Source organism: Triturus cristatus, chromosome 11, assembly GCF_964204655.1.
Source record: "Triturus cristatus chromosome 11, aTriCri1.1, whole genome shotgun sequence".
Classification (NCBI taxonomy): Eukaryota; Metazoa; Chordata; class Amphibia; order Caudata; family Salamandridae; genus Triturus; species Triturus cristatus.
Window position 1 is genome coordinate 263,638,384 of NC_140594.1, and position 26,964 is coordinate 263,665,347.

Genomic DNA, 26,964 nt, shown 5'->3' on the forward strand with positions numbered 1-26,964 from the left:
AGAATGAAGATATTAGCCAATGGTTTAAAGCATATGAGTTAGCATTATTGGCCCACCGGGTCCCTGAGAAGGATTGGGGAACGGGGTTGTGGAGCCGCTTTACAAACGAGGGGAGAGATACCTTGTTGAGCCTTCCTGCTGAGGATAGGATGTCTTATACTCATATGAAAGATGCTTTAATGCTGAGATATGGCTTAACTCCAGAAAAGTACAGACAAACCTTTAGAGAATGTAAGAAGTTGCCTGGTACTACGTGGGTTGAATATGTGTCTTTTTTCTGCAGAACCATGGATGGTTGGATAAAGGGTAGCAAGGTTGATAGTTATGATGCTCTTTATGATTTGTTTGCTTGGGAGCACTTGTCTAATAACTGTTTTCCAGAGCTACGCCAGCACCTTGTTGATAGCAAGCTATCTAACCCTAGAAAACTTGCTGAGGAGGCGGACCGCTGGGTCAGTACCAGGGTCCACAAGGGTCCAGTGGGAGACTCAGCCAAAGGTGGGCAGGGTCCCCAGCAGAAGAGTGGGGGGGACAGGGGTAAACAGAGGGAGTTTCAGAAAGGACCCCAAAGTAGTCCCCAAGGGAACCAAGGGAAGGGTTCCCAGCCTCCCCCTGTAAAGAAGCCAGAGGCCCCGACAGGTAAACCTGTTCACAGGGGCCCCATGACCTGCTATGCCTGTAAGCAGGTGGGACACCGTTATTATGATCCCCAGTGTCCCATGAAGGATTCGAATGCACTGCCGCGTGCACCCCCTCGTCAGGTAGCGAGTGTAGCCCTGGGAGGGGATGAGATGGGTGCCCCCGGTGGGTGGGGTCCCGCAGAAATGTCCCTGGTCTCTTTAGGAGACGTGGAAATGGTCCCTCCAACCCCTCTGCCTAGTAACACTAAGAAATATAGGCAGTGGGTGACCATTAATGGCCATAGGGTGGAAGCTCTCAGAGACACCGGAGCGAGTGTGACAGCTGTCAAGTGTCACTTGGTGTCCAGAGAGCAGGTGGTCCCTCATGCATTCTACCCCGTTGTAGCTGCTGACAACTCACAGAGTCAGTGTGAGGTAGCTCAAGTTCCCTTTGAGTGGGGGGGGGTCTCAGGTACTCTTCAGGTTGCTGTGAGGCCCGCCATGCCTGTTGATTGTCTCTTGGGCAATGATTTGGAGGACTCCCCTTGGGCTAAGGTGGAGAGAAAATCGCATCTGGAAATGTTGGGTCTGCCTGAGTGGGTGTGTGCGACCACCCGGTCCATGTCAGTCAGTAAGGGTGTTGATGGGGCCCTGGAGCCTGAAAGTATGGCCCAGGTCCCAACCGTGAAGAGAAGAGGCAGGGGGCGCGGGAAACCGTCCCCCATCGTTCCCGCGGTCCAGGAGGGAGCAGACCCTGAGGGGGATGCCCTGGAACCGACAGGAGAACAAGTGGCCGAACTGGGAGACCTGCCCGAGCTGACCCATTGGCAGCAGGATGGTGGTCCCTCCAGGGAGGAATTTTGTGCTGAACAGAAAGTGTGCCCTTCTCTTGTGGGTATGAGGCAGCAGGCCTCAGCCCAAACGACAGGTGATCAGTCAGGATCACATTGGGTCTACTGGGAGAACGACCTCTTGTATAGCGAGCCTAAGGCTGCTGAACCTGGGTCAGCCCGTGTGCTGGTGGTACCCCAGCGCTTCAGAGCCTTCCTACTGGGGTTGGCTCATGACGTTCCGTTAGCTGGACATCTGGGGCAGGAGAAGACCTATGACAGGCTTGTCACCCATTTTTATTGGCCCCAGATGAGAAGGGATTCAGATATCCATTGTAGGACCTGTCAAACTTGCCAGGCAAGTGGGAAAAGTGGGCGGAAGCAGAAGGCTCCCCTCCAACCTTTTCCCATCGTCAGTACCCCCTTTGAGCGAGTGGGAATTGACATTGTGGGGCCACTGGACCCCAAGACAGCCATGGGCAACAGGTTTATCCTGGTCTTGGTGGACCATGCCACCCGGTACCCGGAAGCCATCCCTCTCCGCACAGTGACGGCCCCCGTGGTGGGACGGGCACTGATGGGTGTTTTCTCCCGCATGGGGTTCCCCCGAGAGGTGGTGTCAGACCGGGGCACCAACTTCATTTCGAATTATATGAAGTCTCTGTGGAAGGAGTGTGGGGTAACCTACAAGTTTACCACTCCTTACCACCCTCAAGGGAATGGGCTGGTTGAGAGATTCAACCGGACCCTAAAAGGCATGATCATGGGTCTTGAAGAACCAATGAGGCGTAAATGGGACGTCCTCTTGCCATGCCTGCTGTTTGCTTACCGTGAGGTGCCACAGAAGTCTCTAGGGTTCAGCCCCTTTGAGCTTTTGTATGGTCACCCGGTAAGAGGACCTTTGAGTCTGGTCAAAGAAGGCTGGGAGCAATCTCCCAGGAAACCTCCCCAGGATGTATATAGTTACATGCTGGCCTTTAGGAACCAGACTCGGCGCTTCAGAGATCTTGCTCAGGCAAATCTGGAGGCCAGCCAGGAAGAGATGAAGCGGTGGTACGATCAGAATGCCACTCTGGTTGAGCTTCAACCTGGTCAGAAAGTTTGGGTCATGGCCCCTGTGGAACCTTGTGCGCTCAAGGACAGGTGGACTGGACCATTTGAGGTTGTGGAGAAAAAGAGCGATGTCACCTACTTGGTGGACTTGAAGTCTCCCAGGAACCCCTTAAGGGTCCTGCATGTCAACCGGTTAAAGCCCCACTTAGAAAGGTCCGAAGTGGGCATGCTCCTTGCCACAGATGCTGGAATGGAGGAGGAGAGTGAGCCTCTTCCTGACCTCCTGTGTGCAAAAGAAAAAGATGGGTCAGTGGATGGTGTTGTCCTCTCTGACACACTGACCCCTGAGCAGCAGCAAGATTGTCGCCATCTGTTGGTACAATTCCCTGATCTGTTCTCCTTAATCCCTGGTGTCACTCAGTGGTGTGTCCATGATGTGGACACTGGGGACAGCACTCCTGTGAGGCACAAGGCCTACAGGGTGACTGAAAAGGTCAGAGCATATATCAAGGAGGAGGTCTCCAAGATGTTTGCCTTAGGGGTGGTTGAGTCCTCTAGCAGTCCTTGGGCCAGCCCAGTGGTCTTGGTCCCAAAGGCTGCAGCGCCTGGTGCTTCACCAGAACTTCGGTTCTGTGTGGATTACCGAGGACTCAATTCGGTCACCAAGACTGACGCGCACCCCATCCCCAGAGCTGATGAGCTCATCGATCGGTTGGGGGCTGCCCGGTACCTTAGTACGTTTGATCTAACGTCTGGGTACTGGCAGATCGCCTTGACTGATGGGGCAAAAGAGAGGTCTGCATTCTCCACACCAGATGGGCACTACCAGTTCCGTGTGATGCCCTTTGGGATGAAGAATGCCCCTGCCACATTCCAGAGGTTGGTTAACCAGGTATTGGCCGGGCTGGAAGATTTCAGCGCCGCCTACCTGGATGATATAGCAGTGTTCAGCGCCAGCTGGGAGGAACACTTGCGCCACCTCCAGGAAGTGTTGTTGGCCCTGCGCAGAGCAGGCCTCACAATCAAGGCTAGTAAGTGCCAGATTGGGCAGGGTTCAGTGGTGTACTTGGGGCACCAAGTAGGGAGCGGCAAGGTGGCCCCCCTGCAACCCAAGATAGATACCATCCTGGCTTGGGAACCGCCCAAAACCCAGACTCAGGTGAGAGCCTTCTTGGGTCTCACGGGTTACTACAGGAGGTTTGTCAAGGGGTATGGCAACATTGTGCACCCCTTGACCTCGCTGACTTCCAGGAAGCAGCCGAGACTTGTGATCTGGACTGACGCCTGTCAGAACGCCTTTGACACCCTGAAAACTGCAATGTGTACAGCACCGGTCCTCCAGGCACCCGACTTTTCAAAAGAATTCATTGTCCAGACAGACGCTTCAGAGCATGGTGTGGGGGCTGTTCTAGCACAGATGAATGAGGAGGGCCGAGACTTACCTGTAGCCTTCATCAGCCGGAGGTTACTTCCCAGGGAACAAAGGTGGAGTGCGATAGAACGTGAGGCATTTGCTGTGGTCTGGGCGCTGAAGAAGCTAAGACCCTACCTGTTTGGGACTCACTTCCGGGTTCAGACAGACCACAGGCCCCTCAGATGGTTAATGCAGATGAGGGGTGAGAACCCAAAACTGTTGAGGTGGTCCATTTCCCTACAGGGGATGGACTTTACGGTGGAACACCGCCCTGGTACAGATCACGCCAATGCTGATGGCCTGTCCAGATTTTTCCGCCTTAGTGATGAGGACTCCCTGGGTGAAGGGTAGTTCTCCCCACATTTCAGCTGGAGGGGACACGTGTTAGACCTGGCATCATTGGCATGAGTCTCTCCTCCATTTTTTTCTGTTTGCCTCCTCTGTTTACAATGTTTTTGCTGGATTATTGCTTTGGGCACTGTGCCACTGCTGATCAGTGCCACAGTGCAAGTGCTCCCTATGTTAAATTGTTACATTGATTGGTGTTACCATGATTGGCTTGGTTGACTTACTGTTCAGACCCTAGTCTAGTGCACTGCGTGTGCCGAGGGCGTGTAAGTTAACTGCTGCTGGTGGGCTTGCAGCACTGGTTGTGCCACCCACAGAAGCAGCGTGTAAAATGTGTCTCAGGCCTGCCACCGCGGCGCCTGCGTGCAGCCCCTGACTGCCATGTCGACTTGGTAAGGAAACCTACTTACCAGTCTCTAAACCTTCACTTTGCCTCATTTCAGACACCTCTATGGTAGGCCCTAGGGCAGGGTGCATTGTGGGTAAAAGGTAGGTCATGCCCTGACGTGTGTGGCATGACCTAATAGTGAATTACAGCCATTTTCGTTTTTCACTATTGAAGGGCTACCTGCCTCCAATAGGCCGGACTGGGCAGACTGATTATTAACTCCATTATAATCTATCTGACTCAGGGAGCATGGTAGCAAGTCGAGTTTAGTATCCCTGAACTCAGAATTTAATAACACACCCTTTAGGATGGATGGTTTTTAAATTCTATGTTTGAAAATAGCACTTTTAGAAAGTGGCTATTTTCTTGTCCAACTATCTACCGGTCTCTGCTGGTTTGGTGTGTGTGTCAGGGGCTGGGTGGCTCCAGAGGTCTGAGTGAGTCAGTGTGGGGTGAATGGGGCGTTTACACGTAGAGTGAGGGAAGAGTAGCCTGCCCTGCCTGACACAATACTGGCTCCGCCTCCTGCTGGGCGACTGATAGCCCTGCTCCTGCCAGTGACAATACTGGCTCCGCCTCCTGCTGGGCGGCTGAGGACTCTGCCCTGCTCAGTGAATAGGCCAGGTGCCTCTGCCTGGCAACACCCACAACAAACCTGAGATGGTGGGAATCGCCCTGCTTGGACAAAGGGAACAAAGGGAAAAAGGGGTATAAGAGAAGGACCCCTGAACCAAGAACTCAGATCACTTCTGACAAGGAAACCTGTACCAAGGACAAGAAGCCTGCTGATCTAAGGACTTGCCTCCCCTTTCTGCCAGAGTGCTGTTTTGCTGTGGAGGAACCTGAAAGCTGCTTCTTTATTTTTGCCAAGGAACAAGGAGAGAGGAACTTGGTGTGTACTCTCTGAACACTTGCTAGGAAATCTCCAAGGACTGGAAGAGTGCCAGTCTCCTGCTGAAGTCACAGGGCCAAAGGACTTCACCATTTGCTGAATTGCTGGAAAGTGTTGTTTCCAGTACACAAGGGAAAATCTGCAGTCTCGACGCCAGCAGCAACGCCAGTGAGCAGTGGGTATCGGCCCCGGCTCCAAGTGACCCCGTCTCGACGCCGGTATCGACGCCAGTGAGGAGTGAGTATCGGCTCTACCTCCAAGCGACCCCGTCCTGACGCCGCTGCTGATCGCATCGACTCGACGCCCTTCTCGACGCCGTGAGCGCTGCTCCGGCCCGACATCCTTCGACGCCGCTGCAGATTGACCCGACTCCGAGGCACGATCGACGCCGACCTCGACGCCGACATCTCGACGCCGTGGATCATCATTTTCTTCGTTTCTCAAGGTACTGTACTTGGGGGGTCTGTTGCGACTCCAGGCTCGACGTAGCGCTCCTCGCGGTCGACGCCGAACCTTGGGAATCTTGTAGACTCGACGTCGTGTGACTCCTGTGGGGGTTACATTGTTGCCAAAGAACTGTGCTCAAAAGAATACTTTGCTAAAGAACTATTTGCCAAGAAGAAACCTTATTTGAACTATTATTTTTCCTTCCAAAGAGTATTTATTAAGACTGTGGTATATTTTTGTCGTTATTTGGTCTTGTGCTAAGCCTTATATAAAAATACTATTTTTATAATAACTTCTGTGTCGTGTCCATCTGTAGTGTATTCACTTTATTACTGTATGTGGTCATAAATGCTTAACACACTGCCTCTGAGATAAGCCTGTCTGCTCTGCCAAGCTACCAAGGGGGTAGCAGGGGTTATCTGAGTGTGTAATCCCCTTTCCCTGACTAGAGTTGGTTGGTCCCTATTTGTCAGAAGTGTATACCTCTGCCAACTAGAGACCGCCGGTTCTAACATTGGTGGTCAGCGGTGAGGATTTGAACTTTGCATTTATGACTCATGTGCAGTGATTAGTGTACGCTACATAGTGAAAGCAGACCATAACGCAGCCACAGTCTGTTTGGTAGGATATTCTATTTTTGTTCTCCGCTTTCCTGGAGCTTATTTTTTTAAACACTGCCAGTTTTGACCATGGAGAATGCCAGAGCTGCTACACCTGTGGAGATTGTTGTGGGGGAATTTGATAAAGAGAAGATAGATTCCTACAAGCTAAAGGATCTAAGAGGATTTTGCAAGCAGTTTAAAGTTCCTACCACAGGTCTCAAATTGAGAGGCGACTTCCTCAAAGCGCTGAAGGCCTGGTTAGAGGCCAGAGATCCCTCTGACCCGGTGGTGGTACCGGAAGAGGAAGAAGAAGAGGAAGAGGAAGAGCCCACAGGTGGGCCAGTGTCATCTCCAGGCAGCAGTGTTTCCTCTAAGAGCCTTTCTCCTGAAGAGTTGGAAGACAGGGAGAAGGAGAGGGAATACAAGTTAGAGATGGCAAAACTTAAATTAGGAGGGCAGTTGGAATTAGAGAATGCAAGAAGCAAGAGAGAAGCTGAAATGGAGAGCAAAAGATTAGATTTTGAGAGAGAGAAATTAGCGTTTGAACGTGAGAAGATGGTGAGGGAGATGGAGCTTAAAACTAAGAGTTTAGAGTTGAATCCCTCTGGTGGCAGCACTCCATCTGTGCCTGCAGAAAGTCGGTTTTATTTTCCTAAAGATGTGATCAAAGATTACAGTAAGAATGAAGATATTAGCCAATGGTTTAAAGCATATGAGTTAGCATTATTGGCCCACCGGGTCCCTGAGAAGGATTGGGGAACGGGGTTGTGGAGCCGCTTTACAAACGAGGGGAGAGATACCTTGTTGAGCCTTCCTGCTGAGGATAGGATGTCTTATACTCATATGAAAGATGCTTTAATGCTGAGATATGGCTTAACTCCAGAAAAGTACAGACAAACCTTTAGAGAATGTAAGAAGTTGCCTGGTACTACGTGGGTTGAATATGTGTCTTTTTTCTGCAGAACCATGGATGGTTGGATAAAGGGTAGCAAGGTTGATAGTTATGATGCTCTTTATGATTTGTTTGCTTGGGAGCACTTGTCTAATAACTGTTTTCCAGAGCTACGCCAGCACCTTGTTGATAGCAAGCTATCTAACCCTAGAAAACTTGCTGAGGAGGCGGACCGCTGGGTCAGTACCAGGGTCCACAAGGGTCCAGTGGGAGACTCAGCCAAAGGTGGGCAGGGTCCCCAGCAGAAGAGTGGGGGGGACAGGGGTAAACAGAGGGAGTTTCAGAAAGGACCCCAAAGTAGTCCCCAAGGGAACCAAGGGAAGGGTTCCCAGCCTCCCCCTGTAAAGAAGCCAGAGGCCCCGACAGGTAAACCTGTTCACAGGGGCCCCATGACCTGCTATGCCTGTAAGCAGGTGGGACACCGTTATTATGATCCCCAGTGTCCCATGAAGGATTCGAATGCACTGCCGCGTGCACCCCCTCGTCAGGTAGCGAGTGTAGCCCTGGGAGGGGATGAGATGGGTGCCCCCGGTGGGTGGGGTCCCGCAGAAATGTCCCTGGTCTCTTTAGGAGACGTGGAAATGGTCCCTCCAACCCCTCTGCCTAGTAACACTAAGAAATATAGGCAGTGGGTGACCATTAATGGCCATAGGGTGGAAGCTCTCAGAGACACCGGAGCGAGTGTGACAGCTGTCAAGTGTCACTTGGTGTCCAGAGAGCAGGTGGTCCCTCATGCATTCTACCCCGTTGTAGCTGCTGACAACTCACAGAGTCAGTGTGAGGTAGCTCAAGTTCCCTTTGAGTGGGGGGGGGTCTCAGGTACTCTTCAGGTTGCTGTGAGGCCCGCCATGCCTGTTGATTGTCTCTTGGGCAATGATTTGGAGGACTCCCCTTGGGCTAAGGTGGAGAGAAAATCGCATCTGGAAATGTTGGGTCTGCCTGAGTGGGTGTGTGCGACCACCCGGTCCATGTCAGTCAGTAAGGGTGTTGATGGGGCCCTGGAGCCTGAAAGTATGGCCCAGGTCCCAACCGTGAAGAGAAGAGGCAGGGGGCGCGGGAAACCGTCCCCCATCGTTCCCGCGGTCCAGGAGGGAGCAGACCCTGAGGGGGATGCCCTGGAACCGACAGGAGAACAAGTGGCCGAACTGGGAGACCTGCCCGAGCTGACCCATTGGCAGCAGGATGGTGGTCCCTCCAGGGAGGAATTTTGTGCTGAACAGAAAGTGTGCCCTTCTCTTGTGGGTATGAGGCAGCAGGCCTCAGCCCAAACGACAGGTGATCAGTCAGGATCACATTGGGTCTACTGGGAGAACGACCTCTTGTATAGCGAGCCTAAGGCTGCTGAACCTGGGTCAGCCCGTGTGCTGGTGGTACCCCAGCGCTTCAGAGCCTTCCTACTGGGGTTGGCTCATGACGTTCCGTTAGCTGGACATCTGGGGCAGGACAAGACCTATGACAGGCTTGTCACCCATTTTTATTGGCCCCAGATGAGAAGGGATTCAGATATCCATTGTAGGACCTGTCAAACTTGCCAGGCAAGTGGGAAAAGTGGGCGGAAGCAGAAGGCTCCCCTCCAACCTTTTCCCATCGTCAGTACCCCCTTTGAGCGAGTGGGAATTGACATTGTGGGGCCACTGGACCCCAAGACAGCCATGGGCAACAGGTTTATCCTGGTCTTGGTGGACCATGCCACCCGGTACCCGGAAGCCATCCCTCTCCGCACAGTGACGGCCCCCGTGGTGGGACGGGCACTGATGGGTGTTTTCTCCCGCATGGGGTTCCCCCGAGAGGTGGTGTCAGACCGGGGCACCAACTTCATTTCGAATTATATGAAGTCTCTGTGGAAGGAGTGTGGGGTAACCTACAAGTTTACCACTCCTTACCACCCTCAAGGGAATGGGCTGGTTGAGAGATTCAACCGGACCCTAAAAGGCATGATCATGGGTCTTGAAGAACCAATGAGGCGTAAATGGGACGTCCTCTTGCCATGCCTGCTGTTTGCTTACCGTGAGGTGCCACAGAAGTCTCTAGGGTTCAGCCCCTTTGAGCTTTTGTATGGTCACCCGGTAAGAGGACCTTTGAGTCTGGTCAAAGAAGGCTGGGAGCAATCTCCCAGGAAACCTCCCCAGGATGTATATAGTTACATGCTGGCCTTTAGGAACCAGACTCGGCGCTTCAGAGATCTTGCTCAGGCAAATCTGGAGGCCAGCCAGGAAGAGATGAAGCGGTGGTACGATCAGAATGCCACTCTGGTTGAGCTTCAACCTGGTCAGAAAGTTTGGGTCATGGCCCCTGTGGAACCTTGTGCGCTCAAGGACAGGTGGACTGGACCATTTGAGGTTGTGGAGAAAAAGAGCGATGTCACCTACTTGGTGGACTTGAAGTCTCCCAGGAACCCCTTAAGGGTCCTGCATGTCAACCGGTTAAAGCCCCACTTAGAAAGGTCCGAAGTGGGCATGCTCCTTGCCACAGATGCTGGAATGGAGGAGGAGAGTGAGCCTCTTCCTGACCTCCTGTGTGCAAAAGAAAAAGATGGGTCAGTGGATGGTGTTGTCCTCTCTGACACACTGACCCCTGAGCAGCAGCAAGATTGTCGCCATCTGTTGGTACAATTCCCTGATCTGTTCTCCTTAATCCCTGGTGTCACTCAGTGGTGTGTCCATGATGTGGACACTGGGGACAGCACTCCTGTGAGGCACAAGGCCTACAGGGTGACTGAAAAGGTCAGAGCATATATCAAGGAGGAGGTCTCCAAGATGTTTGCCTTAGGGGTGGTTGAGTCCTCTAGCAGTCCTTGGGCCAGCCCAGTGGTCTTGGTCCCAAAGGCTGCAGCGCCTGGTGCTTCACCAGAACTTCGGTTCTGTGTGGATTACCGAGGACTCAATTCGGTCACCAAGACTGACGCGCACCCCATCCCCAGAGCTGATGAGCTCATCGATCGGTTGGGGGCTGCCCGGTACCTTAGTACGTTTGATCTAACGTCTGGGTACTGGCAGATCGCCTTGACTGATGGGGCAAAAGAGAGGTCTGCATTCTCCACACCAGATGGGCACTACCAGTTCCGTGTGATGCCCTTTGGGATGAAGAATGCCCCTGCCACATTCCAGAGGTTGGTTAACCAGGTATTGGCCGGGCTGGAAGATTTCAGCGCCGCCTACCTGGATGATATAGCAGTGTTCAGCGCCAGCTGGGAGGAACACTTGCGCCACCTCCAGGAAGTGTTGTTGGCCCTGCGCAGAGCAGGCCTCACAATCAAGGCTAGTAAGTGCCAGATTGGGCAGGGTTCAGTGGTGTACTTGGGGCACCAAGTAGGGAGCGGCAAGGTGGCCCCCCTGCAACCCAAGATAGATACCATCCTGGCTTGGGAACCGCCCAAAACCCAGACTCAGGTGAGAGCCTTCTTGGGTCTCACGGGTTACTACAGGAGGTTTGTCAAGGGGTATGGCAACATTGTGCACCCCTTGACCTCGCTGACTTCCAGGAAGCAGCCGAGACTTGTGATCTGGACTGACGCCTGTCAGAACGCCTTTGACACCCTGAAAACTGCAATGTGTACAGCACCGGTCCTCCAGGCACCCGACTTTTCAAAAGAATTCATTGTCCAGACAGACGCTTCAGAGCATGGTGTGGGGGCTGTTCTAGCACAGATGAATGAGGAGGGCCGAGACTTACCTGTAGCCTTCATCAGCCGGAGGTTACTTCCCAGGGAACAAAGGTGGAGTGCGATAGAACGTGAGGCATTTGCTGTGGTCTGGGCGCTGAAGAAGCTAAGACCCTACCTGTTTGGGACTCACTTCCGGGTTCAGACAGACCACAGGCCCCTCAGATGGTTAATGCAGATGAGGGGTGAGAACCCAAAACTGTTGAGGTGGTCCATTTCCCTACAGGGGATGGACTTTACGGTGGAACACCGCCCTGGTACAGATCACGCCAATGCTGATGGCCTGTCCAGATTTTTCCGCCTTAGTGATGAGGACTCCCTGGGTGAAGGGTAGTTCTCCCCACATTTCAGCTGGAGGGGACACGTGTTAGACCTGGCATCATTGGCATGAGTCTCTCCTCCATTTTTTTCTGTTTGCCTCCTCTGTTTACAATGTTTTTGCTGGATTATTGCTTTGGGCACTGTGCCACTGCTGATCAGTGCCACAGTGCAAGTGCTCCCTATGTTAAATTGTTACATTGATTGGTGTTACCATGATTGGCTTGGTTGACTTACTGTTCAGACCCTAGTCTAGTGCACTGCGTGTGCCGAGGGCGTGTAAGTTAACTGCTGCTGGTGGGCTTGCAGCACTGGTTGTGCCACCCACAGAAGCAGCGTGTAAAATGTGTCTCAGGCCTGCCACCGCGGCGCCTGCGTGCAGCCCCTGACTGCCATGTCGACTTGGTAAGGAAACCTACTTACCAGTCTCTAAACCTTCACTTTGCCTCATTTCAGACACCTCTATGGTAGGCCCTAGGGCAGGGTGCATTGTGGGTAAAAGGTAGGTCATGCCCTGACGTGTGTGGCATGACCTAATAGTGAATTACAGCCATTTTCGTTTTTCACTATTGAAGGGCTACCTGCCTCCAATAGGCCGGACTGGGCAGACTGATTATTAACTCCATTATAATCTATCTGACTCAGGGAGCATGGTAGCAAGTCGAGTTTAGTATCCCTGAACTCAGAATTTAATAACACACCCTTTAGGATGGATGGTTTTTAAATTCTATGTTTGAAAATAGCACTTTTAGAAAGTGGCTATTTTCTTGTCCAACTATCTACCGGTCTCTGCTGGTTTGGTGTGTGTGTCAGGGGCTGGGTGGCTCCAGAGGTCTGAGTGAGTCAGTGTGGGGTGAATGGGGCGTTTACACGTAGAGTGAGGGAAGAGTAGCCTGCCCTGCCTGACACAATACTGGCTCCGCCTCCTGCTGGGCGACTGATAGCCCTGCTCCTGCCAGTGACAATACTGGCTCCGCCTCCTGCTGGGCGGCTGAGGACTCTGCCCTGCTCAGTGAATAGGCCAGGTGCCTCTGCCTGGCAACACCCACAACAAACCTGAGATGGTGGGAATCGCCCTGCTTGGACAAAGGGAACAAAGGGAAAAAGGGGTATAAGAGAAGGACCCCTGAACCAAGAACTCAGATCACTTCTGACAAGGAAACCTGTACCAAGGACAAGAAGCCTGCTGATCTAAGGACTTGCCTCCCCTTTCTGCCAGAGTGCTGTTTTGCTGTGGAGGAACCTGAAAGCTGCTTCTTTATTTTTGCCAAGGAACAAGGAGAGAGGAACTTGGTGTGTACTCTCTGAACACTTGCTAGGAAATCTCCAAGGACTGGAAGAGTGCCAGTCTCCTGCTGAAGTCACAGGGCCAAAGGACTTCACCATTTGCTGAATTGCTGGAAAGTGTTGTTTCCAGTACACAAGGGAAAATCTGCAGTCTCGACGCCAGCAGCAACGCCAGTGAGCAGTGGGTATCGGCCCCGGCTCCAAGTGACCCCGTCTCGACGCCGGTATCGACGCCAGTGAGGAGTGAGTATCGGCTCTACCTCCAAGCGACCCCGTCCTGACGCCGCTGCTGATCGCATCGACTCGACGCCCTTCTCGACGCCGTGAGCGCTGCTCCGGCCCGACATCCCTCGACGCCGCTGCAGATTGACCCGACTCCGAGGCACGATCGACGCCGACCTCGACGCCGACATCTCGACGCCGTGGATCATCATTTTCTTCGTTTCTCAAGGTACTGTACTTGGGGGGTCTGTTGCGACTCCAGGCTCGACGTAGCGCTCCTCGCGGTCGACGCCGAACCTTGGGAATCTTGTAGACTCGACGTCGTGTGACTCCTGTGGGGGTTACATTGTTGCCAAAGAACTGTGCTCAAAAGAATACTTTGCTAAAGAACTATTTGCCAAGAAGAAACCTTATTTGAACTATTATTTTTCCTTCCAAAGAGTATTTATTAAGACTGTGGTATATTTTTGTCGTTATTTGGTCTTGTGCTAAGCCTTATATAAAAATACTATTTTTATAATAACTTCTGTGTCGTGTCCATCTGTAGTGTATTCACTTTATTACTGTATGTGGTCATAAATGCTTAACACACTGCCTCTGAGATAAGCCTGTCTGCTCTGCCAAGCTACCAAGGGGGTAGCAGGGGTTATCTGAGTGTGTAATCCCCTTTCCCTGACTAGAGTTGGTTGGTCCCTATTTGTCAGAAGTGTATACCTCTGCCAACTAGAGACCGCCGGTTCTAACAAGCACACTTGTACGTTTTGTGTAAACATAGGTGTGGTGTAACTTGCGTTTTAGTATCATATATTTGATATTGTAAATCCTATTTTCTTCCTTCTTTCTGTCTTCTTTCTTTCCTTTTTGTCGTCTTTTTTCCATTTTCCTTTTTCCTTCTTCCATGCTTTCTTTCTTGCCTTTTTTTTTTTTTACTTTCCTTTTTCTCTTTGTTGCCATCTTCTATTTTTCTTTGCTTCTTTCTGTTTACCTTCTTTCTTTCTGTTTCTTTTTTGCCTTTTACATTATTTCCTCATTTCCTCTTTCCTCAATCCTTAATTACGTCTTTCGATCTTTCTTTCTTCATTATTTTTCATTTTCTGTTGCTTAGCCTACTTTTGCATCTTGCTGCTCTATTTGCATCTCATCCCCCTTCATTTCTCTTTCATTTACTTCACCTCCCTCTTAATTTCATCTCTCTTTATCTTACCCTTTCTATCATTTTTGCCATCTATACCTTGCCTTTCTCTACCTCTCGCATGCCTCTTTCTACCTCACCATTCTCTCTTTCATTTCTCTTTCTGCCTCACAACTCACTGCCTCATCTCTTTCTTCCCCATCTCTCATACACTATCTAGCCTCTCAATGTACCTTACCTATTGGCCTTCACTGTTTCCGTTCACTCTCTCTGCTTCCAATGTCTCGCTCGTTTAATACATCTGTCTTACCTCTGTCTCTCTCTCCCTATTTCACCATTCTCTACTTCTCCCTCGCCCTTCCTCTATATTAGCCTCATCTCTTCCTCATCTGCACCTCTTTTCTCTCTACTTCTCATATCTTTCTATTTTTCATCCCACCGGCTCTACGTGCCTCTCTGCCTCGCTACTTTATTTACCTGACCTGTCATTCTGTGCTTCAACTTTCTATTTGTGCTATCTCATTATAACTCACCTCTCTTCCTATCTTATTTCTCTCTAGAGCTTGCCCCTCGAGTTGGCACCTTTCTTACCAGCCTACATTTAAAACTGCATACCAGGCCTCTAAAAACAAGCATTTTCACCATTGCGGGTTTCATTATTTTAATTTGGAGGCCACTGCCTTTTAAGTTCACACCTGCTTTTATTTTCACCATCGCATCGCAGGATTAATTATTTTAATTTGGAGTTTGCGCGCATTTTAAATACATGCCAGCTTATTGCAGCTCTTCCTTCTCTTCCCTTCGCTCTCCTTTTGTCTTTTGCTCTGCCTTGTTTGTTCTCCTTCGCCTCAGCGGGAGGGGGAGGTTGCAGGGCCCTCCTAGGCCTCGCGTCCTCCTGTATCAGCATGAAGCGGAGGGGGAAGCCATGAGTTTCCAAGTCCTCCCCCACCACACGCCCTCCTCCTGCACTACGTCCTCCTCGTCCCCCATTTTACCTCACACAAGTTCAGCTCTTTAGTGTAGTAGTAGTATTTTCTCTTAAGGAGCAGATGATAGTTCTGCCGATTATGTTTAGGAATACAAAGAAAATGTTATACATGGGCTGAACCAGGGTGCGAACTTTGAGCGACATTCTTCTTTTGGAGTGGCAGGGTTGTTCTGATTCCAGCGGTAGGTCTTGCTGGGTTGTCAGCCTTCTTGATGCCACATGTCTTTTAGGCGACCCCACAATGTAGCTGTGCTCTGAACGCCTTCCGTTGGAAAGGTGCCGCGGGAAAGCTGACGCTCTCCGCAAGTTTAGGTAGTTATACACGTATGTACTATTGTAGGTTTCTTGTTCTCTGCAGCGGGGGTGACCCGCATTCTAGCAGTGGGTTTTAGTAGATTACAGCCATGTTGCTGCTGCTATTAAGGAGTTCCGTCACGCTGATGCTGCTGTTGGATATGTTGTCTGTCTCGTAGGCGTGTATGGCAACCGGTTACAAGTGATGCTGCATAGCAGTGTATATCAAATAACTTAAACTGCTGCTTCTGTGGAAGTTTTATATAATGTAGCAGTGCACCATAGGTTGTGAAAGTGATTACTGTCATTTTTTTCCCGTCCGATTTATCTGTGCTTGGACGTAGTGCCACTGCAGGACCCTATCACGGCATAGCCAATAGTGGATTTGGGACCTTATAAGTTTTTAGTCATGCAATAGTTGATGCAATAGTCATGCAATAGTTGATGTTATTGCACCAAGGATATTGTGCTGCATAACTAAATACTTATAAGGTCCCAAAAGCGAGACCTATTGGCTATGCCAATGCTTGTTTCTCCACTCACCAAGACAGCTGCCGCAAGTGCGTTACTGGAGGCACCTGCCCTTACACCCTGAGCAGTGCTGAGGCCGCTTAATGTAGCAGTGAAAAGGCAGGAGTATCAACCCTGCGGAGGCCCAGCAGAAACGTGTGCCAACCCTTGGGAGTGCTGAGGCCTACGAGTGCGGCCCACGTGGTGTGGGCCTGCCCCTTCCGAGCCACCAAGATGTGCGTGAGGCACTGCCGCACCACCGGACTCTTCTCCGGCCCAGTCTCTGACACGTCCCCTGTGATACACGTGACAGTGAGCGCCTGCTATTGCTGTGCGCCTAGACCACACGGGCATCACCGCGACTGGGAGGCACCTAAGGAGGCTTCACAACTCCAGAAACACACACAACCGATGCTGGAACTGTACAGAGGAGCAATAGTATACAGCTGCTGCACGAGAGTTAGGGCATGCAGCCCACCTGCGACTCCCCCCGCTTGAACTGATGCAGCAGGGGTGAGCCGCGCCCGCTACTGCATATTGAGCCGTGCGGAGACGACTACGTGAATCGAGGTAGGGGTGGACAGACACCACCTTGGCAGGACTGTGTGACAGAAATTGGAGCAACACCTGCCCAGCCATCGTCCCGCTAATTACGAAGGCGAGAGGCGCGCTCGCCTGATTCACTTCAAGCACGGGGGTGCGGAGTGCTCCTTGTCGAGGTGGAGAGAGCGTAGAAAGAGCGTGCACAGCAAGTCCACCCTCTCCATGCGTAGAAACACTAACTGACGTATAATGCCCAGAACTGCCTAAGTGTATCCTAGCAGGCCAGCCGGCCCGACGTTGGGACACGGGAAAGCCAGGCATTAAGGAAGACCTCCCCTCTACAAACATAGGAACAGGCTTGATCAAGCCCTAACTAGGTCCACACCAGATAGAGGCAGTAACCAGAAGATCAAACGTGAGTGCGGGATCACACATGCACGCTTCAGTGGCTGTCTGCCTTTGAGCAGCAAGCAGGCACCTCCTCCACGCTACTGGGCCTATTGCGCAAGTAAGGTTGCTACCCTGCCCTGATAGCGCCTACACAGACTGGTGATGAATGCCGACGGCACAGCAACTAGTAATTGGCTGTTTACGCACAAGCACCAAGCAACTCAATACACGCACTGGAAGTTCAGAATCAACAACGGCGGGAGGTGACGCAGACACGGCCCACAACCCCTCTCCCTTGCGCTGCGGATAGGCCGAGGGGATACACAACCGCAACGCGGCATTCAGAGGTAAACCACTTCCTACCACAAATACACGGAGTGAACCCACGCCACACGTCAGATTGACAAAAGGTTTTTTCTAGCCCTAGGTTGGGCAAGATTGTTTGGACGAACTCCCCCTTGGAGCTCGCCCTCTTGTTTACACATAGTTTGGTTGATTGATTAGATTGATTATAGATTTGTATAGCGCTGAATCACCTAAAGGGGTATCTCTGCGCTTTGGACGGAGGGCCTCAGCCAGAACAGAGGGCTCAGAAGAGGTGAGTTTTTAGCAGCTTCCTGAACTGAGAGAGGCTCTGACAGTTGCAGAGCTGAAGGGGTAGCTCATTCCAGAAAGCAGGGGCAAGGTGAGAGAAAGCTCTGCCACCACAGCGCGCCTTTTTAGGTCTCGGGACCATCCGGTCTGCCGAAGGCAGAACCGGAAGTCGAGAGATTTAATGACTTGGAGAAGAGGGGCTTGAACCCGCCCCTCTTCTCCCCTGTTCTCCATTGGCTGGCCTCTTGAATGCTGGCCAGCCATTGGAGAAGAGGTCAGTCATTCAGATTAGGCCCCGTCCTTTTCGGATCGGGGGGCGTGTTTTTTGCAAGAAGTCTCAAGGAGGAGACAACAGCAAAACACGCCCCCGAATCCGAAAAGGACGCTGCCTTTCTCCGAGGCATTTCTGCTCTGCCTCGGAGAAAGGCGGTGGTGTGCCTTTTGATCTGCCTTGTTTCTCATTTGGGGGGGGGAGTTTGAACTGTTGTCGAACTCCCCTTGTTTTACATTGCCTCGTCTCGTGTGCTTGAAATGTTGTTTACTGGCTTTCCTCCAAAGCAGACTCCTCCCACGCCTGTGGCTCACTTTAATCACTTTGCTGCTGATTGAATTACACTCCCGCAGTAATGGCAGGGAGATGAGCGCAGGGAGCTCTGAGGAGAGAGAACGACTCCAAGGTAGGCACGCCTCGCAGCAGAATGCTCTAGAGTAACATGCTCGCCACTCAGCTGACACAAGGTAGCATGTGTAACCAAACTTTGTTGGATGCCACAAGCCTTTTAAGTGCACGCCCACTTTCATTTTCACCATTGCGGGTTTCATTATTTTAATTTGGAGGCCACTGCCTTTTAAGTTCACACCTGCTTTTATTTTCACCATCGCATCGCAGGATTAATTATTTTAATTTGGAGTTTGCGCGCATTTTAAATACATGGCAGCTTATTGCAGCTCTTCCTTCTCTTCCCTTCGCTCTCCTTTTGTCTTTTGCTCTGCCTTGTTTGTTCTCCTTCGCCTCAGCGGGAGGGGGAGGTTGCAGGGCCCTCCTAGGCCTCGCGTCCTCCTGGATCAGCATGAAGCGGAGGGGGAAGCCATGAGTTTCCAAGTCCTCCCCCACCACACGCCCTCCTCCTGCACTACGTCCTCCTCGTCCCCCATTTTACCTCACACAAGTTCAGCTCTTTAGTGTAGTAGTAGTATTTTCTCTTAAGGAGCAGATGATAGTTCTGCCGATTATGTTTAGGAATACAAAGAAAATGTTATACATGGGCTGAACCAGGGTGCGAACTTTGAGCGACATTCTTCTTTTGGAGTGGCAGGGTTGTTCTGATTCCAGCGGTAGGTCTTGCTGGGTTGTCAGCCTTCTTGATGCCACATGTCTTTTAGGCGACCCCACAATGTAGCTGTGCTCTGAACGCCTTCCGTTGGAAAGGTGCCGCGGGAAAGCTGACGCTCTCCGCAAGTTTAGGTAGTTATACACGTATGTACTATTGTAGGTTTCTTGTTCTCTGCAGCGGGGGTGACCCGCATTCTAGCAGTGGGTTTTAGTAGATTACAGCCATGTTGCTGCTGCTATTAAGGAGTTCCGTCACGCTGATGCTGCTGTTGGATATGTTGTCTGTCTCGTAGGCGTGTATGGCAACCGGTTACAAGTGATGCTGCATAGCAGTGTATATCAAATAACTTAAACTGCTGCTTCTGTGGAAGTTTTATATAATGTAGCAGTGCACCATAGGTTGTGAAAGTGATTACTGTCATTTTTTTCCCGTCCGATTTATCTGTGCTTGGACGTAGTGCCACTGCAGGACCCTATCACGGTTTGTGCCAGCTGGTTCATTTCTGACTTGCTAAGTCTGATACTTGACTATTGAATGACCAGGTGCAGTGTTTCACTGAAAACAGATCGCGTCCTATAGTAGTGCATGCAATCGGGGAGAGGATGTGGTCCGTCGGCTGCGCTGCCGCCTCTGGTGCAGGAAACCAGGGTTCGAGCCTCGAGGTCGCGTCCACATCCTGTGATTCTGGGCAAATCACTTAATCTCCCCGTGCCTGAATGTGTAATGTAAATACGGTGCTCATGTACAGCGCACCAATACCTTCGGGTCGAGTTTGCGCTATATAAATATGCAAAAAACAACAAAAACATGGCTACGTTGACAGGTGCATGTTATGGCTTAGTGGTTAGTGTGTGAAAGCGTTCATCCTGTTAAAGCTGAGAAGGCTGTCGCTTGGTTATAATGGTGGTTTTATTATAAACATGGACTGTCCTTGCAATAAGTGGGAGGGCATCTGCCGCGTGACAGTTCATGGCTCCACAGGTGCTGATAAAGGGCGATCACTGATGCTGCTGAACTGAGTCCTTGTACAATTGTTACCTCTGTAGTACATACTCGCAACCAAGCTATTATATTGTGCAACTGATATGTTGGCTTTCCGTGGAATGTCCAATGTCACTATACTGCAGATACCATTTGTACTGCACCAGGTCTTTTCAACACTGCTGTGCACATAAAATATTAAATTGGTACTCTTTCAGTGCAGGCTAGAAGTGCCGTATCTAGTCCACATTGCTGTGATGTTTGGAGGTGCTTCGCCAGTGGCATTTAATGGGTTGCTATACACTATTGGGATGCCATCACACACTAGTACTCCTTAAGCACATGACCGTTTCTTCGATTGCTGTTATTGTAGCTTGTCTTTAGCTGTGTTATGTCAAACAGATGTTTCTAGTTGTTTTACCACCATATCGGGGCTTACATTTACATGATGAGCATGACTTGAATGTACAGTGAAGGCGCCTCGAAGTCCACGCATCTTGATTCAGGCGCTAAGGTGCTTTGTATTCTTTGCACAAGAGGCGCCTTGGTTCTCGAACTCCAGTCAGTGCCTCTCCTACAGCGCTAGCTCCTTCTCTTGCGGATCCCAGAAGGCGCCTCAAAGTCCACGCACTTGATTCAGACGCTAAGGTGCTTTGTATTCTTTGCACAATAGGCGCCTTGATCTCTCTTCATCTTGAAATATGTAACCCCGCTCTACGATAGTAACCAGGAAATTATAAGTCACAGTTCAAAGTTATTTGGAGTTGGGCTGTGTTCTCCCGCAGGCTTTAGCCTCCACCCGGGTGCGCGGACCAGCATGTGAGTTTTACGGTGCGATTCGGACTGTGTAAATGAAGGATGCCGGCAGGATATCACACGTACACTACTTTGTTCCCGGCCGCCGCGCTTCATTTTTCATCATTATGGTCGCACCTCCCATATCCTCGCTGCATTGCTTGTTGCACCTGTCCGCTACCTCTCCCACTACGTTACATGTTTGTTTAAGGATCTTACTTGTACATAGCTTGGTACAGGGTGAAGGAGCGCTCCTTCGGAGAGTGCAGCTTCAGGTAACTGAGACAAATGCCACCGGAGCTGCACCCTTGCATACCACCCGGTGGAAGAAAATCCGAAAGCCCCGGATTGAACACCACAGTTCAAATGCTCTAGCTTAACATGAACATGTAGGGATTACGTCAAGAGTTCAGTGAGGCTCATGTGCGGACCAGCATCTACTGCACTGACTGCAGCCGGTTCAGCTCTCCCCGTTCTGAGTCTGCCTCCCTCCTCCTCTACTCTTACCACTCTTCTCCTTTCTTTCTCTTCCTTCTGCTTTCTCACACTCCTCTTGCTGTCCCTTTTCCTCCTTTCATTCCCTTTTCTGCCCTCCTCGCTCTTCCATCCTCTAGCCTTTCTGTCACTTGCCGCTCTATCCACTTTTCCTGCTTCCTTTTGCTTCTCTCCCCTTCATTCTGTCTTTTTCCCATGTTATGCACTCTCATCCTTACCAGCTTTTCCTTCTCTGTCGCCTCTCTTGCATTCCTTCCAACCGAGCCATCAGGCCACATAACTCCTATCAGCATGATTTCATTGAGCGCCACACAGTTCCACGCAACACCATTTCATTCCACACACTACCATTCTACACCACACAATTCGACAACACACCTCATAATTCAACTCAACAACACATATACACAACATACCATATACATCCAATACACGCCACAGAATACACATAATCCTATCAAATTCAACAACACACCACGTAGTTAAACTCCACCATACCACTACACAACACAAAATACCATTCCACATAATTCCACTCCATAACACATAATCCCAGGCAAGGTTTTAAAAACAAAAACATAAACAAAAATAATGTCATGAGCAATGCCAATAGCTCTAACTTTAACAATGCCGAGACCGTTGCATTGTAAATGCTTGTTAATTCTAGGGGTGTATAATAGTAGTTTGGAGCCTCATCTAAGAGGACGTGAGGGTGTATACTTTATAAGTTTGGTAGAGAGATAGGAAGGACCCTGTTCATTAAGGGCCTTGAAGACAGTGCAGCCTATCTTAAATTTTACCCACTTTCTCACAGGGAGCCAGTGGAGTTTTTTGAGGAGGGGAATAGAAGCCGTTGTAGGTGGGGCGTTTGCTACAAGACGGGCCGTCGTGTCCTGCACCACTTATAGCTTATTTAAGGAGGCTTCGTTGGCCGATGATAACAGAGCGTTACAATAATCTAGTCTACTTAGTACCAGAGCTTGCATCAATGTTTTTTTTGTAGAAGAAGGTAGCAGGGGGAAGATCCTTCTAAGTAGATTGAGAGTGTAGAAGCAGGTGCCCTCAGTGGTATTGGCATGAGCATCAAGAGTGAGGTTCTGATCGATACTGATGCCTATGTTTTTGACCACTTCCTTAGGGGATGGGGCATTTCCCAACTCCTCGGGCCACCAGCCGGGCGACTAGCTTATAGCTGCTCCTCCAAACAGCATGATCTCTGATTTCTCGGCATTTAATTGGAGGAATTTAGTCTGCATCCAGGCAGCAATAGCCTTCATGCCTTCAGAGAAAATTAATTGTATGTCTGGTCTGTTTTTGTCTCAGACCAGATCAGAGGGTATGTTTCCCTGCATAGGATAACCTATGAACTGGTGGAGTAACTCCGCGCACGCATCCAACACCCTTAAAACCATTCATAGGCACTAGACTCGCCGTCTTCCTACTGTGAATTGACACTCCAGAGTGTACACGCTCCGGCCACCAACCACCACGGCAACAAACGGGCACATTAAAGGACACACACGTAGACAAATACCGGCAGCTGCATGGAGCTCTTTTCAAGTTTTATTTCCACCTTACTTTTATTGAATGTACAATATGTCAGATGTACCTAAGCTGTGCACGATTTGGCGGGATGCTTACTATCTAACACATCTATACAGCGAAAAATGTAACACGATATATGTGCTGCGGCCCGACAATTGTTCCATGTACGAGCTGACATCCCATCCTATCCGCTGCGGAAGCATCTGTGCAGTACATCATAAATGTAAGAAAAAATATAAAGACTGTTGCTACATGTTGTGGCAGTATGTTTCAATTGCTGGAAGTCAAACTGTAAAGTCTATAAACAATAAAGATATTTTTTTTTTAAATGGGTCTGTGTAATATATCCTATTTCAGGCAGCAGTAGGTTGTTATATTCTGCCCTTGAGTCAGGGTTGGACTGTGTTTAATTTGTGATGACGTGTGCACCCTAATGTTGTGTTAGTTGGATACCGTTATTGAGCTGTTTGTGCTCTATTCTAGGAAGGGGGCCCATGTACGTTCAAACATTATGTACTGATCTTGTAATCTATACATAGTTAGTTTGTGTGTTGGCAAATGTACAATGCCTAGTGCCCATTCCTCCAGTGTGGATACTGTGGTTTTTACCGATGTCTAAGTATAATGATCTTTTCCACAAATGGTGATGTTGCTATCCAGAATCTTCAGTGTATCAGTGCTGCTTCCATGTCACTGGTATTCTGCAATATTGGCAGTTGGGGAAGGGTGGGAATGGTCAGTCACTGGTCCTTGTCAGCACATGCTATATATCTGTCTGGTATTACAGTAAGTGAGTGCATGACCATAGGAATTTTGCACCTGCAGTATAAGTCATTTGTCAAATAGCTTTGTGTAGTTTGTAGTGGAACCATTATAAATTGTTTAGGAGCTTGAAGTATCTGAATTTAAGTCTGGCTTCTTGGACATCTCTGGGTCATGTGTGTTTAGTAGTACTGCCCAGTCCTCCTCCGAGTATTACATTGATAGTTGTACCATAAATATCATAAGGTTTTTAATTTTAAAATAAATATTTAAAACTGTACTTTCCAATTTTTAGTGATCCTTGAGTGTGCTGCTCATTTATTTAAGAGGATTTGGTGTTCCACTAACTGTAACTGCCTAGTATCTTGGGCCGGCTTGTTACCTGAAACACATCTTACGCAAACATTGCTCAGTGGGTTGTGTATGGGCTGTAGTTGAACTGGTTTTCTGATTCTCGTTGGCACATTGACTGAGTCCTTAGTCCAGAAATCCAAACCTGAGACTCTAGAAAGCTCTAGAGAACATAACAGTTAGGTCTGTCAGTGTATGCAAATGTTATATGCAGTTGCTTTTGAATATTGTTTTGCTTGTAGGAAATTATAAATGCCAGTTATAACCTTAGTCCCTCTACTCTGTCTATCCCATTTTTCTATATAAGTGAGGATTGAGAATTCTCGAAGTGTATGTGGACCGTTGCTTATCCTTCCTTGTGTACAATGTATGATGCTGTTTTGGTTGGTACCCATTTGAATCCTAGGCTTTATACTGTTGCCGTTGTGGTGCCTTTTGAAATGGCAAAGACTTTACTCCTGCAGCACTTCAATCAATCAGGATTTATAAAGTGCAGTTAATTACCCGATATGGTATCCAGGTGCTTGCAGGCCCCAGAGGCTTATTCGAACAGCCAAGTCTTGAGGGCTGTTATACCTGGCCCTTTTTGCAGGATTATCCCAAACCTTATGCCTTTTGCCTCCTATTGTTCAGACCCTGTTTTTATTAGTGTTAGGACTCTGGGGACTTTACCACTGCTGATCAGTGCTAAAGTGCATATGGTCTCCGTGTAAATTGTGATTGGTTATCCATGATTGGCAAATTTGATTTACTAGTAAGACTCTAGTAAAGTGCACTGTGTGTGCCAAGGGCCTGTAAATGAAATGCTACCAGTGGGCCTGCAGCACTTATTGTGCCACCCACACAAGTGGCCTTGCAAACGTGTCTCACACCTAATACTGCAGTGTCTGCGCGTGCAGTTCTTAACTGCCCTGTCAACCTGGCAAGTGCACCCACTTGATGAACTTCAAAAGAAGGGAGATGCACACCTGTGTAATCCAGAAATCTTTAACAACACTCATCTCTTCAGCACTGTAAAGGCGTGCATGCTTGATAAGCGCTCCGCCAAATGCGCTTTCATGAGACAGAACACGTAGGAACCCACTTTGGTACCAAAACAAGCAGCACAGCCACATCGCTAAATGAATCCAATCAATTAAATGATTATAATCTTAAACTTCTATTTCATCATATTTCACTTCATTTCTTTACTCCAATGTTTGCCAGGCCCTAACCATCCCTTTTCTTACATGTAAGACACCCTTAATGTAGGCCCAAGAAACCCTCCTGGGCAGGGTGCAGTGTATGTGAAAGATAGGACATGTACTATTGTGTTACATGTCCTGATAGTGAAATACTGTGCTTCACTAAGGAAAGGCTGTCTTTCCCATTGGTTAACATGGAAGCTGCCTTGCAACATCTTACAAGTGTAACTTTCCATTGGGATAAGATAGAGAAATTGAGTTTAGGCTTCCTGAACTCAGAATTTATATACACACCTTTTAGTAAAGGTGGTTTTTAAATTGTGTGTTTGAAAATGTCACTTTTAAAAGTGGCCATTTGTTTGCTTTACCTTTCTGTGTGCCTCTGCCGGTTTGTGTATTCACTGTTTGGTTTCGTAGTGACAGGAGCTGAGGATGTGCATTCACAAGTGGGGTTGAGGTGTGTCCTGCCTTTCCTGGGTGACTCATAGCCAGTCTGAATAGACCTTTCAGCATTTAGAGTGGTGGGAGGAGTTTTCATTAACACCTGAATGCTGTCTCCACCCACTGTGGTCAAGCTGGACCAGGGAGGACAGAACTAGTTTGTACAGAGCTCAGGGACTTTGAGACAAAGACTACAATGAGAAAATGTGGTATAAATATTGGGGCTTAAACCCCAGAACTTTAGTCCACTTATGGAAACAATAGGAGCCTGCCAAGAAGAAGATCGGAAGAGCTGCCAGCAGGAGTACTGCCCCTCGGCTGTATTGTTGCTTTGTTGGGTTGGCTTGCAGTTGCTGCTTCTGTCTGTGGGCAGAGGAAAATGACAGACAGTTTTTGCCCTGCTGTGGTATCCTGCTTGAGAAGATATTTAAGGGCTTGATGCAGAGCTTGCCTCCTGTTGAAGGTCTCTGGGAAATCAAAGACTTCAAAATGATCCATTCTGGATCAAAAAGGAACATGCCTGGAAGGAGAGCTGTTTGAGGAGCGCTGCCCCTTGATGTGTGTGAGGTTGGTTGGCCTGCAGTTGCTGCTTCTGTCTGGAGCAGGAGAAGGACTGGACTGTTATTCACCTTAAAAAAAAGAAAAAAGGAGGAAGCGAATGGGGACCTTTATTTCATGGTGTGCTGGGAGGATCCCTGGAGCACTGTGTGATGAATGCCCCTGTTTCTCTGACCTCGTGGCGAAGTTAGCGTGTCCCGTTTGGTGAAGCCTGGTGTGAGCTGGAGACTGCCCCTCAACCTTATCAAGATATTGTGCCGAGATGCGGCAGTACTGAGAGAAAGCTGAAAACGCAGCCCTGCGGTGATCCTGGGCTTTCCCTGTGACTTCAGATCCAACCCGCCGTAGCCGCAAAAGGAAATGCCAGGGAGTGGCAAGAAAATGGCTGAGGGTCGCCTGCTGATGTAAGCAGTGGGCAGGGCCCTGCCCTTAAAGAGAGATCACTGAGGGCCAGTCTGTGCTGCGAAGAGAAAGTGGTGGAGCTCTGCTGTTGTCTTGCTGAACTGGGGTGGAGGAGTGAGCTAAAGAATGATGATGGATAAAACCTAGATCTGTTGACTCGGGTGAGTGCTTGCAATGTTCAACACTCCGTCCATCATCCCCTTTGGTTTTGCTTTGTTCGCCCTAAGTTGGCAGAGTATGCCCAGACGTGGGTCCCTTGCTCACTTTGCCACTGGATTCAAGCTAGCCTGGCAGATGACGGCTGATTAGCCAGAAACCATTCCCAGGATGCTTGTTTCCGGTCCAGGGAAGACATGGCTTGGCAGTTCGGGCTGGACTGTTCCCATAAGGCACAGGGTCAGACTGATTTGCATATGGCCATGTCTGAACTGGGGTGGCGGAGTGAACTAAAGAATGGTGATGGATTAAACCCAGATCAGTTGACTGGGGGTGAGTGCTTGCAATGTTCAACACTCCGTCCATCATCCCCTTTGGTTTTGCTTTGTTCGTCCTAATTTGGCAGGGTATGCCCCGACGTGGGTCCCTTGCTCACTTTGCCACTGGACTCAAGCTAGCCTAGCTGATGACGGCT